This window comes from Cervus canadensis, chromosome 4 (genome assembly GCF_019320065.1).
Source record: "Cervus canadensis isolate Bull #8, Minnesota chromosome 4, ASM1932006v1, whole genome shotgun sequence".
Classification (NCBI taxonomy): Eukaryota; Metazoa; Chordata; class Mammalia; order Artiodactyla; family Cervidae; genus Cervus; species Cervus canadensis.
In genome coordinates this window covers 92,674,132-92,683,317 of record NC_057389.1, presented here as the reverse complement: position 1 = coordinate 92,683,317, position 9,186 = coordinate 92,674,132, and the positions used below count along the sequence as shown (strand labels likewise).

Below are 9,186 nucleotides of genomic sequence, written 5' to 3'. Positions count from 1 at the left end.
ACCCCATGAACTGCAGCACGCCAGGCCTCCCTATCCATCACCAACTCCCAGAGTCCACCCAAATCCATGTCCATTGAGTCAGTGATACTATACAACCATCTCATCCTCTGTCGTCCTCTTCTCCTCCTGCCCTCAATCTTTCCCAGCATCAGGGTCTTTTCAAATGAGTCAGCTCTTCGCATCAGGTGGCCAAAGTATTGGAGTTTCAGCTTCAACATCAGTCCTTCCAATGAACACCCAGGACTGATCTCCTTTAGGATGGACTGGTTGGATCTCCTTGCAGTCCAAGGGACTCTCAAGAATCTTCTCCAACACCACAGTTTAAAAGCGTCAATTCTTCAGTGATCAGCTTTCTTTATAGTCCAACTCTCACATCCATACATGACCACTGGAAAAACCATAGCCTTGACTAGACGGACCTTTGTTGGCAAAGTAATGTCTCTGCTTTTTAATATGCTGTCTAGGTTGGTCATAACTCTTCTTCCAAGGAGTAAGCATCTTTTAATTTCATGGCTGCAATCACCATCTGCAGTGATTTTGGAGCCCGGAAAAATAAAGTCAACCACTGTTTCCACTGTTTCCCCATCTATTTGCCATGAAGTGATGCGACCAGATGCCATGATCTTAGTTTTCTGAATGTTGAGCTTTAAGCCAACTTTTTCACTCTCCTCTTTCACTTTCATCAAGAGGCTCTTTAGTTCTTCTTCACTTTCTGCCATAAGGCTGGTGTCATCTGCATATCTGAGGTGATTGATATTTCTCCTGGCAATCTTGATCCCAGCTTGTGCTTCCTCCAGCCCAGCATTTCTCATGATGTACTCTGCATAAAAGTTAAATAAGCAGGGTGACAATATACAGCCTTGAGGTACTCCTTTGCCTATTTGGAACCAGTCTGTTGTTCATGTCCAGTTCTAACTGCTTCTTCCTGACCTGCATACAGGTTTCTCAAGAGGCAGGTCAGGTGGTCTGGTATTCCCATCTCTTTCAGAATTTTCCACAGTTTATTGTGATCCACACAGTCAAAGGCTTTGGCATAGTCAATAAGGTAGAAATCAATGTTTTTCTGGAACTCTTGCTTTTTGTATGATCCAGCGGATTTTGGCAATTTGATCTCTGGTTCGTCTGCCTCTTCTAAAACCAGCTTGAACATCTGGAAATTCATGGTTCACATATTGCTGAAGCCTGGCTTGGAGAATTTTAAGCATTACTTTACTAGCATGTGAGATGAGTGCAATTGTGCGGTAGTTTGAGCATTCTTTGGCATTGCCTTTCTTGGGATTGGAATGAAAATTTACCTTTTCCAGTCCTGTGGCCACTGCTGAGTTTTGCAAATTTGCTGGCATATTGAGTGCAACACTTTCACAGCATCATCTTTCAGGATGTGAAATAGCTCAACTGGAATTTCATCACCTCCATTAGCTTTGTTCGTAGTGATGCTTCCTAAAGCACACTTGACTTCGCATTCCAGGATGTCTGGTTCTAGGTGAGTGATCACACCATCGTGATATCTGGGTCGTGAAGATCTTTTTCGTACAGTTCTTCTGTGTATTCTTGCCACCTCTTCTTAATATCTTCTGCTTCTGTTAGGTCCCTACCATTTCTGTCCTTTATTGAGCCCACCTTTGCATGAAATGTTCCTTGGTATCCCTAATTTTCTTGAAGAGATCTCTAGTCTTTCCCCTTCTATTGTTTTCCTCTATTTCTTCGCATTGATTACTGAGGAAGGCTTTCTTATCTCTCCTTGCTATTCTTTGGAACTCTGCATTCAAATGAGTGTATTTTTCCTTTTCTCCTTTGCTTTTCTCTTCCCTTCTTTTCACAGCTATTTGCAAGGCCTCCTCAGACAGCCATTTTGCTTTTTTGCATTTCTTTTTCTTGGGGATGGTCTTGATTCCTGCCTCCTGTACAATGTCACAACATCTGGTGATGTCCATGTGTAGAGTGTTCTCTTGTGTTGTTGGAAGAGGATGTTTGCTATGACCAGTGCGTTCTCTTGTCAGAACTCTATCAGCCTTTGCCCTGCTTCATTCTGTACTCCCAAGGCCAAATTTGCCTGTTACTCCAGGTGTTTCTTGACTTCCTACATTTGCATTCCAGTCCCCTATAATGAAAAGGACATCTTTTATGGCTGTTAGTTGACCCTGTACTATTCTTGATGCAACTTTCATGTTGGTAATTTTATATTTATTTGTGGGTCAGAGGTCGTGACCATTTTTGTTCATCATTGTGTTTCCAGTGACTTACATGGTGCTGGCACATATAGCTGCTCAATACAGGCAAGTGTTAGATAGGTAATAAAGACTGAGACCATTAAGTATCAACTGTAACACACAAAAAGGACCCTCCAAGCCCACTATATGCCTGAATATAGACACTTAGAATTGTAAAATTAGAGTACATTCATACATATATTTTAAAAGAATAATATATTGTGAACAAGTAATTCTTACTCTAGCAATGGAATTCTGCTTATTACTGGGATGTTTGCTATCATAATTTATCTCAAAAATAGGTCAGGGGAGAGCAATCATAACCATAATTATAGCCTAAAATGCGTTTGAGGGAATGTAAGAGCCATTACTGTGGTTAGCAGCCAGGACAGAGCCTCTCACTAAATAAGGAAGCTGAGGACCATTTCTTAAGTCAGTAAATAATATGCATTTTAAGACTACAGCCAACTGGATATTCTATATTAAACACTAAATCTTTGTGTTAAATTCATGACAAGGACAAGGCAGTCTACTCCTTGATAATCTCTTAAACATTTAAAGAGAATGGTAAAATGTGCCAATGAAATGAGTACCAAATGTCAGTATACATTGTTTGTAGATGATATCGTGGACACAATGACGTGGGTAAGGTGAAACATCAATACAGAGAACTAAAGTACCTGCTAACTATAGACTTCCCTTTCGTAGACTAAATAACTATGGGACTGTCCCAGCCTCATTATTCTAGAGGTAAAGCCCAATACCCACCATCTCGCTTTGTTTCCTTCTTACTCACCAGCCTTTACTGGGACACCATCTCTGATGCTTATCAGCGAAGCTTTCTTGTTATCTGCAGTCAGTCCTGTGGAAACCCATTTGGGTTTTCACCGAGGCTGGGGTCACAGAATTATAGCAAAGGGGCAACAGGTACAGGTTGTTATCTCAAGGGCTATATTCACAGGGCTCCTTGTTAAATAAATTGTTCTAGTGAATTTCCTCTCTCCAAACAACTCAACTCTATAGGGGTACAAGGAAAAGAAAATGGAAACATTTCAACCAAAGTTGTGTGTGGCAGCAATGGGAGAAAAAGGTATGTTCTCCAAGGAGAAATTCTTTGACTTGACTTCAGAGTGACCAGGTACCCCCTAAGGAATGTTTAATTCCTACAAGAACTAAAACATGGAGTCCTTTATTGCTATTAGGGAGGGCTCCAGGTGGTAGTGCTACTGGTTAAGAACCCACCTGCCAATTCAGGAGACATAAGAGATGCAGGTTCTATCTCTGGGTCTGGAAGATCCCCTAGAGTAGGAAATGGCAACCTGCTCCAGCATTCTTGTCTGGAAAATTCCGTGGACAGAGGAGCCTGGTGGGCTACCATCCATGGGGTCGCAAAGAGTCAAACAAGACTGAGCACAGCACATGCGGAGGGGCAGGGGCCGCAATTAACCAGGTAGATTCAGCTGAAGAGAGTATTGAGGAGATACAATGTGGCAAACAAATCATCTTTAAAGTTTATCATGAAAGGGGAAGACAGAGATAAAACAGAATAAATTGAGTATCTAAAATGGGAGGGTTAAAACTAAAATTTAAGGGAAGTTATGGGAATACATTTAATTTCAAGAAGAATGATGGTATTTAGTGCAAGCCTTTGAATACACAGGCATGTCTGGGTATATACATACCTCACATGATGCACCATACACTGCTAAACCAATAGCTAACATAATGTGCTATATCTCCAGCTTATAGGACATGGATGCAGAAATCAAGGATGGGAAGCTGAAGTGAACCCTTGTAATATCACTCCTGGTGAGACATGTGAAGAGTCTGTGCTCCAGCTCTACACAACTATGGCCTTTGCAGGTTTGGATGCCTGGACACCAAAAATGTAACAGTTCTAGAGACATGACAAAAGTCCCATTCAACTTTTTTTTTTTGTCATGCTGCCTGGATTGCAGGATCTTAGTTCACCATCAAGGATTGAATCTGGGTCCATGGCAATGAAAGTGCCAGTCCTAACCTCTGGACCACCAGGGAATTCCTGCCATTGAACTTCAAGCTATGCTGAAAAGTGACACTGTTAATCGTTCAGTTATGTCCGACTCTTTACAACCCCATGGACTGTGGCCCACCAGGCTCCTCTGTCCATGGGCTTCTCCAGGCAAAAACATTGGAGTGGGTTGCCATTTCCTCAGTCAGTGGCTGGAAGCAGGAGCAACATCAGGGCAAACACAGTGGTGGATACAGATGGTGGTCACTTATGCTCCCATGGCAAGAGATCTGAGTGGTGTGATCTCAGGTGAGGCTGCTACCTTTAGTTGAGGGCAGTTATCATAGAGAAGGCTCAGGGCTCTTGATCTGTATGCTTGGAAAAATGAGCCTTTAATTCTAAAGGGAGAAATGGGCAACACAGCACAGGATTCACTACAATGAATCCTATTAGCCATTTGGATTGTGATCTTCAACAACATGGACAGTGTTCCTAGAGAGCTTATTTGTAATTAATGGGGGTCAGGAGTTGGGAATGACTTTTCTTGGGAAGTGAGGGACAAACCAAGAACAGAAGCATCCTAAGTAAGGCTCAGCCAAGCATGACTGTCTTTTTGGCCTGCTTCTCTATAAAAATCCAATTCTCTCTCCCTACTACTGCCAAGAAACAGGCCAACACGTGCCACTGCCAAGTAGATATTAGTGGGGGGGTTTCACAGGCACATCCAACTGAACCTTTCCAAGAACAAACTTACATTTTTTTCTTCCTTCCTTCCTTTTCCTCAAACATGTTATATCACAGTAAGTAACACCACAGATGATGTAAACAGATCCACACATGGAATTGTTCTAGATAGCTAAGTAATCATGATAAAATATTTTTCCTAATTACTTTTTATTAGGATTTATCACAAAGTCTGGTTTTACCATTTATTTATGTATTATTTTATTTCCTTTCTCCCAGTAGAATATAATCTCAATGAAATGTGGGCCTTTATTTTGTTCCAAGTCTTATACCAGTACCTAAATATTTTATAAATGTTTAAAGGCATGAGTTGATCAAACCATTGTTATTATTAGCATTAGAAAGAAACTGGTTTCATCTTTTGTGGGAAAAAAAAGGACAAAATAGAAAAAAAAATGAACTTGGGAGCAGAGAAATATTCCAATTTTTTTCTTTTCTCGTTTTTGCCAGATACTAAACATCACCTACACAAGTTGAACATTTGTAACTATCAAAAATTTGTATAATGGCTGCAGTCCATCTGTTAATCTCAGAATGTCTTGTTTTCCATATATCTTTTAACGACATGCAACTGTTAGGTAATTTTTGTCTCTAAGGAAAAATTCCAAATCTAATAGCAGTGTAAAGGAATACAAAGAGAAAAACACTGCGGTCAAGACAGCATCAGGTTCCTCTTTTTCAGCGTGTTTTCCATATGACCAACAATAATATTACACTTATTTAATAATATTACACTTATTTGTGTACTATTATGGACTGAACTGTGTTCACTCAAAATTTTATGTTGATATCCTTATTCCCAGGGCCTCAGAATGTGACTGTATTTGGAGAAAGTGCCTTTCAAAAGGTAGTTAATTTTAACATGAGGTCACCAGGGTGAACCTTAATTCAATCACCATGGTGTTCTTGTAAGAAGAGGAAGTCAAAACACACATAGAGGCCAAGGAAACCTGCACGATGGGAGGACCAGGTTCAGAATCGGCATGACGGTGGCCATCTGCAATCCAAGTGAAATGGAGCAGGACCTTATGATCTATGCTCCCGCCATGTTCTCAGCCTACCTTTTGTCTGTGGAACAACTTTAGTCAAAGAATAAGCTTAATCAGAGACATGAGAAAATGCAGAAACAAAGGAAAATTGTCAAAGGAGGCCAAGTAATAATAGTTAATATCATAGTAAGCAGAGTCAAGGACATTTAGTTCCTCCTCAAGGGCTATTACAGATGATATCCTGAGCCGTAACCTGTGAGGCATCTTGTAGATACTGAACTGCACATCAAGTGGAAGAAGTTAACTACATGATGACCAGACTGTAGTCATGATATAAACTGTCACAGTTCCAAGAACTGCCATCAAGGAAATGGGAACAAACCAATCCTGCAACTGAAGACTAACTGTACTTAAACAAGATGAGTCTGATTAGGACACCACATGACCAATTTCAAGGAGACTATCAGAGCTGACTGTACTATATCCGCACGTAGGCCCCTCCCTCTGTCTATAAAAGCTCTTGCCCACTGATTGTCAGTGCACGGAGTCAGCCTTCTGCTAGGCATCTTCCCTCCCTCTGCCACCCTGCAGGTTGCCAGCATCCAAAGTAAAGCAAACTTTCCTTTCCACCAACCTCACTTGTCTTTTGGCTTTTGAGAAGTCAGCTGCTGGACCCCACATGGCCTCAGAGAAAACCAATCCTGGTGGGACCTTGATGTTGAACTTTCAGACTCCAGGATTGTTCAAAAATATATTTCCATTGTGTAAGTCACCCAGTCTAGCATTATTAGGATAAGGCAAGCACCATTTCAAAATCCTCTTGCTACAGCTGTTACTTGAGCCATGTCTCCTATAAATATTTCAATGGAAGTTGTGACAAGTTTTTTGCTCAGCTCCAACTGGACACCTTGCCACAGGCACATGCCAAACACCTCCTGCTTTCTGCTCTGAAACTTCTGATACCAAATTACGGGACATTTGAGGGAATCGGCTCTGTATTCAGAAGTGTGCAACTCAGACATAAAGGGATGCTAAGCTCTCTAGGACCATCTCTGGCCCACAGAAAGCATGATCTAAGGTCTTTTCATCTATTGAGTGGAAAGTTCTGGGACACATGTTGTACCTCAGGAAGGTTTGGTGGGATTTAGTAGCAGTCATCAATAAAAGCAGTCATTATTATTTTGATTCCTTAATTGGTTTGGTATTCGTTCCTTCCCTAGTAGATAATAATAGGAGATATATACAACAAATATATACATATTTGTTCTGCTTCTCTGGATAACCCTAATAACAAGGCCCAAGAGAAATGAAAATATGTTTGAATATACCTGGCTTTTCATAGCACCATTATTCATAATATGCACAAAGTGGAAACAATCCAAATATTCATCAATTGATAAGTAAAACAATATATTCATACTATGGAATATCATTCTGAAATACAAAGAAATTATATATGCTACAACACGTATGAATCTTGAAAAATATACTAAGTGAAAAAATTATTGATGAAAAGTTTCATGATCTTATTTACATGAAATGTCTAGAAAAGGCAAATGTATAGAGACAGAAGGTAGAATCATGGCAGCATGGATGTTAAGTGTCTAGGAATATGGGGGTGTAACAACCAAAGGGTACTTTATAATGGAACCAAAATTCCATTATATTTTTACAACTAGGTTTTAAAATAACATAAATCTGTTGTTATCAAAAGAGTCTGATACAGGTATAAGTAAATATTACACGGAAGAGTCTAAAACCTGAATTAGGTATATATAGGAATTTATTGATTAATAAAGGTGGAATTTCAAATTAGTATGTCAAGGATAATTTATCAGTAAACAATCGATCCTCTTTCCAGAGGAAAAACATAATTGTATCCACTACCCCGTGTGTGTGTGTGTGTGTGTGTGTGTGTGTGTGTGTGTGTGTGTGTGTGTGTGAGTTATTCAGTTGTGTCCAACTCTCTGTGACCCCATGAACTGTAACCCACCAGGCTCCTCTGTCCATGGAATTCTCCATGCAAGAATACTGGAGTGGGTTGCTATTTCCTTCTCTAATGCGAATTTTAGTAGTAGTTAGTCACTAAGTCGTGTATGACTCTTGCGACCCCACAGACTGTAGCCTGCCAGGTTCCTCTATCCATGGGATTCCCCAGGCAAGAACACTGGAGTGGGTTGGCATTTCCTTCTCCACCACTACCCATAACACATGCCAAAACACATTCTTTGAGGATTAAAATGTCAGAAAAAATATAAATTTTAGAAGAAAATTAGAAAATCTGTATGTAACCTAGAGTTGGCAGAGAATTTTTAAGGCTAGGAGAAAACCCATAAAATTTAAAAAAAAAAAAAAAAAGAGTCCTCTGGCTATGTAAAAAGTGAATATCTCATTTGCAATTGAAGAAATATTAACATAGCAAAACAATTATCAGTTTAACAGACGCATAAAACACATTTGATAATGCACATAAGCAATTTTGGTAAATGTGCTAACAAGTAGGATTTTGAAATACCTTTATAAACTCCTCTGCGGCCACACACTGAAATATACAGAAAACTTGATTAAGGAGAAAACTGAGAACTATTTGTGAATGGGTGAAGAAGGCCTGGTTATCAGAGCTGTTTCTCAGCTTAGTATGGGGGGCCCTAGACGGTATGGCAAGATCGGAAAAATCAAAAACCCAAAATACATACTTGAACACAATATATACAAAGGTTACAGGAAAATGTCACTACTTAGAATACTCAAAGGAGTCAATAATTTAAGTTTAGCACGGTGTCCTAACTTCATACAAAGAAGTAAGGCAAAAATAAACGTTAAATACGAGATTGATTGAATAGAGGAGATAGACCGTATCTCGGATTGGCAGGTTTGTCAATACAAGAGACTCTAAGGGCTCCAGGGAGCTGAGAACAGACAAGTACAAAACCTTTCGAAGACGAACCATTTGGATGAGTACCCACCCTTAGCCCCTCCCTTCAGACCCCAAAACCCGGGACTACGCCCCGTCCCGCCTCCCCATCACTTCCGGGCATGGGTCCCGCCCTCCACTCGCAGCTCCGCCCACGGGCCTAGTTTTAGCCTCGGAATCATCCGCTGGGAGTGTTTCTGCTTCCAGCCCCAATAATGAATTGACCGCAAGACCCCTCACCCGCAACGGTGGGAGAAACTGCAAGTTTTCTCTGCAATGGCTGAATTTGACTGACAGTCCTAACCTCAGAACTCTACCCCGCCACGGCCGAAGTAGGAA

At 40.5% G+C, this 9,186-nt stretch overlaps 1 long non-coding RNA gene across 1 annotated transcript; it reads right to left on the bottom strand.

The window, feature by feature from the left end:
• Positions 1 to 2,049: 2,049 nt before the first annotated feature.
• On the bottom strand, positions 2,050 to 9,163 carry LOC122440458. Its single transcript, XR_006269110.1, has 3 exons — positions 9,088 to 9,163; positions 3,007 to 3,227; positions 2,050 to 2,101 (listed from the first exon to the last, which is right to left on the bottom strand). It is a non-coding gene; the product is annotated as an uncharacterized LOC122440458 (long non-coding RNA).
• Between the last annotated feature and the right edge of the window lie 23 nt (positions 9,164 to 9,186).